At 42.5% G+C, this 8350-nt stretch overlaps 1 protein-coding gene across 1 annotated transcript in view; it reads right to left on the bottom strand.

Annotated features, from left to right (window-relative positions):
• Positions 1-4100: 4100 nt before the first annotated feature.
• LOC126973596 (zinc finger protein 664-like) overlaps positions 4101-8350 on the bottom strand; it is a 44763-nt gene continuing 40513 nt past the window's right edge. Inside the window, exon 6 of the mRNA XM_050820929.1 lies at positions 4101-4150. The gene's annotated coding sequence lies outside the window, so the exon portion shown is untranslated. The remainder of the gene's footprint in view (positions 4151-8350) is intronic.

Below are 8350 nucleotides of genomic sequence, written 5' to 3'. Positions count from 1 at the left end.
AAGGAATCGCACCAACGCTATTGTGCGCAGGATGATCATCAGTCCGCGCTAACTCACGTCAGTGACGTTAAGTCAAAGAATTTCCGAGGCCACGCCGAGTAGGATCGAGGGTACAGATTTTCGAGACAAATAGGTTAATCTTAATTTTATTATTGTTAACCAATCAGGATTAGATTTATTTAATTTTAAGTCTAAAATCTTATTTAAATGTAATGTTATTTAAGTTTCATACAAATGTTTTACAGAAAATCACTACCGGTCTCTTCCCCTCATTTTTTTCATACAATTTTAGTTTCTTTAATTGATCACCACAAGGCATCTTCAATGTTAGCCCATTATGGTAGCCTGTCCGTTTCATTTGGTCCATATAATTAGGGGACACTTATAGTGAGTTGTTAACGATGCCGGTGACATGATTGATTGGAAGCATAACACTCAATAGTAAATTAGCGGAAGGAGAAGATTCGTCGAATCCAAGCCGAACAGGTTGGCACTCATCACGATTGATACAAATGAATCTCAACTGTGTCAAGAATGGGTCACAGTCCTCTTGGAAGATAGTACCGGTCACGCGTGCGCTTTGCTCAATAATGGTTCCACCGTGAATTTGTAAGTCCCTGCAATAGCCGAATAATAAGCCTCAATAGAGCCTAGTGGCTCTATTGAGGCCATCGCCAATATGAAAATCGCGACAATGAAGTCTAACAGGGTCTCGTTCAATTTCAAAGGATCGGACCAAAATAGCCTTTAAAGGACAAGCAAAAACTATAAAAAATAAACACTTATCCCCGCAAACATTAACGAAGGCTGATTTCGAGGAAAAGTGCAAACTCCTTAAGTGGATGTAATACAAATTGCCGTATAGGAAAATGTGTTTGCGCGCTGGTTTTTGTGGAACTTATTATCGCAATTCCGAGTATTATTAATTACACGCGCCCCTTTGGCGCGCTTTTTAACGGTTTCGAAGCAGTTGATTAATTAGTGTGTTGTACTCCTCGTGTGTGTGTGCGGCCTCGCCGCCGGAGCAGGAGTCCGGCCAGCGGCTGCACGGCGGCCTGCCGGACTGGATCGCTGTGACGCGGCGGCGTGCGGCCAAACCGCGCCCGGACAACGGACGCCCCAAGCCGTTGGCGACGGCCAACGTATTTAAGCCGCTCCCGGTACAGGAGACACCGGGAGCCAAGGTAACGGCCAAGCCCTCACAGGCGAGGCCGACTCCAATTATTATCTCCAAGGAGAACTTTGATTTTGAAAGGTGCCGAGCGGCGCTTCTCGCCGCGGGCATTAAAAATTTTAATTTCAATATCCAGCCACATATGGCACAGCTGTCCTGCAAGACTAAGGCCGATAAAGAATCGGCCCTTGCAGCGCTCAAAGGTGTGGAACGTTTGCAGTTCCACACATACACTGACAAGGACGACAGAGCTCACATCTCTGTCGTCCAAGGTCTGTACTACAGCTCCGCAGAGGAGCTAGGTAGTGCACTCCTGGAACTGGGGTTCAAACCCACGAGAGTTGTCGCCTTCAAGGGCGATGCACTGGTAACAAGGTACCAAGTGACGCTCCCGAAGAGCACTGATATCGATGCCTTCAGGAAAATTAAATATATTTTTCACCAATCGGTGCGAATCTATAAATATAAACCCAATAATAAATACGGCACCATGTGTTCCAGGTGCCAGACATTCGGACATGCAGAACGGAACTACACCCGGGCCGCCCGCTGCGTCAAGTGCACGGGAGCCCACCTCACAGCGGAGTGCGACCGGAAGGAGGAGGCTCCAGTCCGGTGCTGCAACTGCGGCGGAGAGCACGCGGCTTCGTACCGCCAGTGCCCCCAACGCCGCATCTACCTTGCGGCCGTCAAGGAGCGCCAGGAGCGCTTCCAGACCCGCCAAAGCGCACCACCCCAGCCCCGCCTGTTCAAATCGAACATGGCGAACGGCCGCGGGTGGAACTCAGTAATGACAGGGAACGCCCCGTCAGCGTCAGACCTTCAGCCACCCACAACGCGGTCCACTGCCGGACCGCCGCCCCTCACGGGCACCCAGTCCGGAAGACAAATCTTCCCAGGCCTTAGGCCCACTGGCCCTATGCCAGGTGGCTTTAAAAGAGTCGAGACAGACTCAGCCCCCTTTAAAATAACCGAAGAGCCAGACTCTGAGGAAATGTCAACCCATGAAATTATAAAATTCATTAAAATCGCAGGTCAGCTGAAGCCTCTGCTCCGCCGCAGCATGAGCTACGAGGAGCAAATCATCACAGTATTTGAGTTCCTGAGCATCCATGGATGAAGAGACGGCGACCTCTCCCCCGACTGGCACTGCTCGTCCTCTACCAGTAGCGTCGCTTAACATAAACGGTATTGTGAGTAGGAAAAGAGAACTCATACATTTCCTAGGTACACACAACATCGACATTACACTCATACAAGAAACACACCTCGTTCCCGCACGACGTTTTTCAATTCCCGGTTACACCTGCTACAGACGTGACGGACAGACAGACAACCGCGCCCGAGGTGGCGTCGCAATTTTTGCCAAGTCAAATATATCGCATCATTCACTTCCACCGGTGGAGCATGATATATGCGATATAATTGCAATTAGATTAGAGTCTCACCGCGGACAGACACCCATCACAATAGTTAACTTTTATTGCCCTAAGCAAGACAGTAGAATCACGACAGCCATTGCAAAAGCTCTCTCTCTCGGCAACACCGTCATCTGTTCCGGAGATTTTCACGCCCGCCATAGACACTGGGATTGCAATCGAGCAAATTCCAATGGATCGCGTCTTTTTAATCACTTTGCAGGTCACGAATATAATATTTTAATTCCGGACAAAGCGACCCACCTCCCCTCCAACCCTAGGCACTCTGCCGCTCAATTACAACTCACCCTTGCCAAAAATATCACAAACGTTACAGACCCACTGACTTATGACGTTATCTCGGACCATTGGCCCATTATTTTCGAAATTAATAGCCTCATCCCGCGCATCTCGCGACCTATCTTTAAATACGGTAATGCTAAATGGGACACTTATAAAAAACATATTAACGAAGCCCTCCCCTCCCCCGGCTCCTTAAAATTACACCGACCCGAATTAGTGGACAACGCCATACAAACACTGACTGACGCTATAATCAAAGCCCGTAACGTAACATCCCGACGTTCACACCGAAACAAACAAACAAACTTCCACACGACATAACAAGACTTATCAAACTAAAAAACCAATACCGACATCACGCACAGAGACTTCATACGCGTCGGTTTAACACGATTATTAATTCACTTCAAAACCAAATATATTTTAAAATAAAATCTCTCACTTCCAACGAATGGAACAAAAAGCTCGAATCGCTTGACACCCGCGACAATTCCCTCTGGCAGTTCGCAAGACGCCTTAAAAACGTACACACCCCTCTACCCTGCTTCAGCACCCCCTCGGGCCCCGCCCGGTCGGACGCTGAAAAGGCCGAGGCACACAGAGTTCTAGCTAGGTCTGAATAAATGTAAAACCAATATATTGTAAATTGGTTTAGTTATAAGAATTAAATAACGGCGAAAACTGGCCTCCTATTCCCTCTCCTTCCTTCCCTTTCCCAAGATCCCCCCCCCCCCCCACACCCGTCTTATATTTATATATTATATAAGTATGTATACATATCTATGTATTTATTCACCTTAGTTTTTAATTTAGTTTTTTAAGTTCTAGTCATTAGTCTTAAGTTAGGTTAAGTGATAGGTTACGATAATATTACGTTATTCAATAGCAAATAGCCAGGTTTTCCCAGTTTCCTGGATTCCCTCCCCCCCACAAACCTCATGTATTAGTTTTTTAAGCATAATAAAGTTTTATCCCTCAATACGTAGATAGGGTTGTAGAAATAAGTTTTCTGATACCTACATATATAAGGCTTAATTGTAAATTGCTTTAATAAGTAGATTTAAGTAATTTTGTATATATATTTTAATACCAAATATAGAAATTTAGAATTTGATTTTTTTTTTTGAAAATGTAGCTACAGATTCTAATAGATCAAGGCATCCTTCTTCTAGCTACCTTACCTTTTAGCTACGAAGGTGCGAAAGAGACAGCCGTTGCATTGGGTTGGGTGGTTCAAGACAGACGCATCTTAGATCTAGAAACAATGGTAAGATTGGATATTGTACCTAAAGACACTACGTAGTGACGCAATACCACTATGTTGTGAGGGCTGCAACCAAGCGCCATCACAGCTACATGACGTGTTTGCGGACGCTAACGAATTAACGTACGCCGTAACGCCATATTGCCGAGACGACACCGGCGGGAGCAATATTCTTATTGGGCAAATCACAGGGCACGCTAGAGTGTCGCTTAACCCTCCGTGTACAAGCTGGGGTGTGACATACCCCAGCGGTTGAAAATTTCGAATATTTATTTTAACAAAAAACGCGTAAAGTGTGCTTGGGTATCGCACACCCCACCTTGTATTGCACGTGGCTCAAAAGGTATGTGTAACTACTTTTATTTTTTATTTATTTATGTGTTTCATTATGATGATTAACGTGAAAAGATATTGTTAGCAAGTTATAATATTAATAAAAAATGTCTCATCTATCGGAAGACGAAATATTACGAGTATTGACCGAAGAAAACGATGATTTTGACTTAGAATATATGAATGAAGAAGAAGAGTCGGATGATGATGCAGATCAGTAATCAAAGCAATACAGATAGTGAAGTGGATACCACTGACATACCATCTTTTGATTCAGACAATGATGAAATACCTCTCTCAGAGTTACAAACAAATTTGGGATACTACAAAGGTAAAGATGGGGTTACAAATTGCCAAAAGAATCCATACCGACTGGCGATTCGTACCTGAGCTGAAAATATTATTCGTGATCTACCTGGCATAAAATCAGTTGCAAGGGACAAAAATTCACCTATTCAGTGCTTTTTATTATTTATTACTGATGACATGATTGCTGATATCGTAAATTGCACCAATAAAAAATCCGTTTGCAGTCTACCAACGATCCTCAAAAATCGGAAACGACACAGGAAGAAATGAAACCACTATTTGGTTTACTCGTTTTGTCTGGTTTAGCACGTTCTGGTCGTAAAAAACACGATCGACTTATGGGCCACCGATGGCACAGGGATGGATGTATTTAGACACAATGTGTAGAAGCCGATTTACTTTCTTATTGAACTATTTAAGATTTGATAGTTCTGCTACGCGAAACGAGAGAATAAAAACGTATCGATTAGCACCAATCAGATGTACATTCGAACAATTTGTAAAGAATTGTCAAGATGCTTACATCCCGTATGAAAACCTTACTTTGGATGAAGAACTGGTGGCCTTTAGTGGACGATGACGACTTTCGGACGATTAATTTGAAAACATGAACCCAGACAGGAAATTATATACACCTGAGGAGATCAAAAAGATAGCTCCCGGCTACCGAGGAAAACCAGAGCTTTTCGACCCTGAAAAAGTCGGAAAACCACGCGCTGCCTCTTCAGCCAACCAAAAGCGGAATGGTCCGGCTACGATTAAACGAATTATTAGTGATACTCACTGCTCTAATACTTCTGTTATTGTAATGATTGGGAGAAGAGGTAATTTAGATATAAAAAAAATACAAAAACTGTACAGTGACTTAAATACCTTAAAAATAGAAAATCTTGTATTATTCACATTTCCTTTCATGCCTGATTTGCCGCAGGAAAACAAAATTAGATATAATTTGAACAATATGTTAACCCTACTGTCTCATTCTAATTATTTGACATGTAATGATAATAAATTATCTAGTAAAATACAGATAATAGACATAAAAAATATAATTAATTATAAAAAATGTAATATATTGACATCTGATAGGTTACACCTATCTAATTATTATAAAAGACAGATAGCAAAATCGCTATCATATTATTTATTTTATAACACAGCCAACTATTTGGCAATCCCGTCACCTGCTTCTTTTGAGCAGGTTAGTTGTAAGTTGATAAGCACTGCTTCTATTGAGCAGTGTGATAACTTTTTGGACTCCGCTTCTATTGACCGGAGTAATAATTTAATAACCACTGATTTTATTGAGCAGAGTATTAATTTAATAACCACTGCTTCTATTGAGCAGTATACTAATTTAAGTAAAGATTGGGAATATTTTCCAAAAAATTAAACAATAAGACAATAGGGGACTCCTCTAGCAGTGTAAAAACAAGTAATTTATCATGTACTAGAATAAGTAATAATTGTAAAATTGCAAACCTGACGCACCAAAACATGCAAGGATTATTTGGTAAAGAACTTGAACTGGAGTTATTTATGGATCATAAAGATATACATATTTTATGTTTAACAGAGCACTGGCTCAGAAAATATGAGCTCATCTTTAACTTCAGTGGTAATCAGGTGGCAAGTGCGTTTTGCAGAGAAAAGGCTACACGTGGCGGTTCTCTTATACTTGTAAGTAAATTATTTAAATTCAAAGAACGTGAAGATATTGTAGGCCTCTCTGTTGAACGTACCATTGAAATAGCCTGTGCAGAGCTTGATCACGCCATTGTTGTCAGTATATACAGACCCCCAGATGCAGTATATGAATTATTTGAAAGTGTATTGGAGGAGGTTCTACTAAAATTATGTAAGTCGAAGAAGTTTATCATGATATGTGGTGATTTTAATATTAATTTATTAGAAAAATCCACCACCAGCATTAGATTCAGATCTTTGTTCAAATCATATGATTTAACCAATATTTTCGTAGAGCCCACTAGAGTAACCGGCACCTCAAAAAGCTGTATTGATAACATATTCTCGAATTATAAACCCATTTCTCAGGCAATAATAAACAAACTGAGTTCAGACCACTTTGGCCAGTTAGCCTCTTTTAATATTGAGGTCAATAAATGTAATAAAATTAAAAAGTTTACGTTTGTTCCTATGAATAATAGGCGAATGGAGAAATATAGAGGTAATGTGTCAGTTAAACTCTCAATTTGCATTCATTGAAATATAATATAAATCCTAATGAAATCTATGATATTCGTTGGACAAAGCTACAAACTCAACGCCACAGAAGAATCACCCCATGTGGGCTGATTCAATATTTGGCATTGACGTGGCCGTCCGCGAAATAAACGTCAACCAGGAAATAACCCCGTCATATGCGAGGTTACCTGAGATCGTTGACGAGGTCTACTCCTCCATAGGAGGGGATGATCAGAACCTCGATAAACAAATGAATAAGGGAATGCTTATGTATTATTCTACGGCATTACTTTGGGCACGTTTATTGGATAACAAAGTCAAACGTGGCAACACAAATTTGACGTTCCATGAATTGGAATTTTGCATAATATAATAATAAGCGATAATGGCACACGACTATAACGTGCCCCAGCCCATCTACCTGTTTCTAAAGGGGATCGGCAGCGTGAAGGACCCGACGGGTAAAACCGTCTACCTCGCCAGCCATACTCTCCCAGTGACAGTAGTGCAAGGAGGGGGTGGTTATCATTCACCAGCCATTGACCACCAGCCGCAACACATAATCTCTACGAAGAGATGCCTTCACTAGGCGTCTGTGGAGATATCTTGATGGCAGGAAGCGTCCGATGCGGTACAGCCTGTACCAAACATCTGGGTGCTGCCACCAAGAACGAGGCCCACCAGATCAATGTGTGGATACCTCGGACCCATCGGTGTCAGAAAAGCGGAGGTGCGAATTCTACTGCAGTCAGTAGGAATCACAGCTGCTCAATTTGACGAAACCGTAGGGGGAACCCGTCTAAACGTACACCTGCTACAAAAAGTCAACGACTATTTTATGGGATGTCCCACATTCCGCAACGAAAAAGTTAAGATTGACGCGTTAACGGCGACGGTGACGGCGTTCAGCTCATCAGATCAGTACCAACTGATGAGAATGTTGACGTGAACGCGCGCTGGACAAGCCACATTGTGAGGCCGAAATCAGCGAACGCAAATTCAGTGTCAACATTCGGTGCATCCTATCTCATGGGATACCAATTGTACAAAGAGGCAGTCAACGGAACCAACGCCAACTGGTGTTGCGTTGAAAATGTCCCTGGACAACAATGGGTGATTCCACAAGAGTTAGGAGAAGGAGAAGATCGATTCGTTTCGATCTCTGATTCGCAAAGGAATCGCACCAACGCTATTGTGCGCAGGATGATCATCAGTCCGCGCTAACTCACGTCAGTGACGTTAAGTCAAAGAATTTCCGAGGCCACGCCGAGTAGGATCAAGGGTACAGATTTTCGAGACAAATAGGTTAATCTTAATTTTATTATTGTTAACCAATCAGTATTA

The sequence above is a fragment of the Leptidea sinapis genome, chromosome 29 (assembly GCF_905404315.1).
Source record: "Leptidea sinapis chromosome 29, ilLepSina1.1, whole genome shotgun sequence".
In the NCBI taxonomy this organism is placed as follows: Eukaryota; Metazoa; Arthropoda; class Insecta; order Lepidoptera; family Pieridae; genus Leptidea; species Leptidea sinapis.
This window is presented reverse-complemented; position numbering and strand designations above follow the sequence as displayed.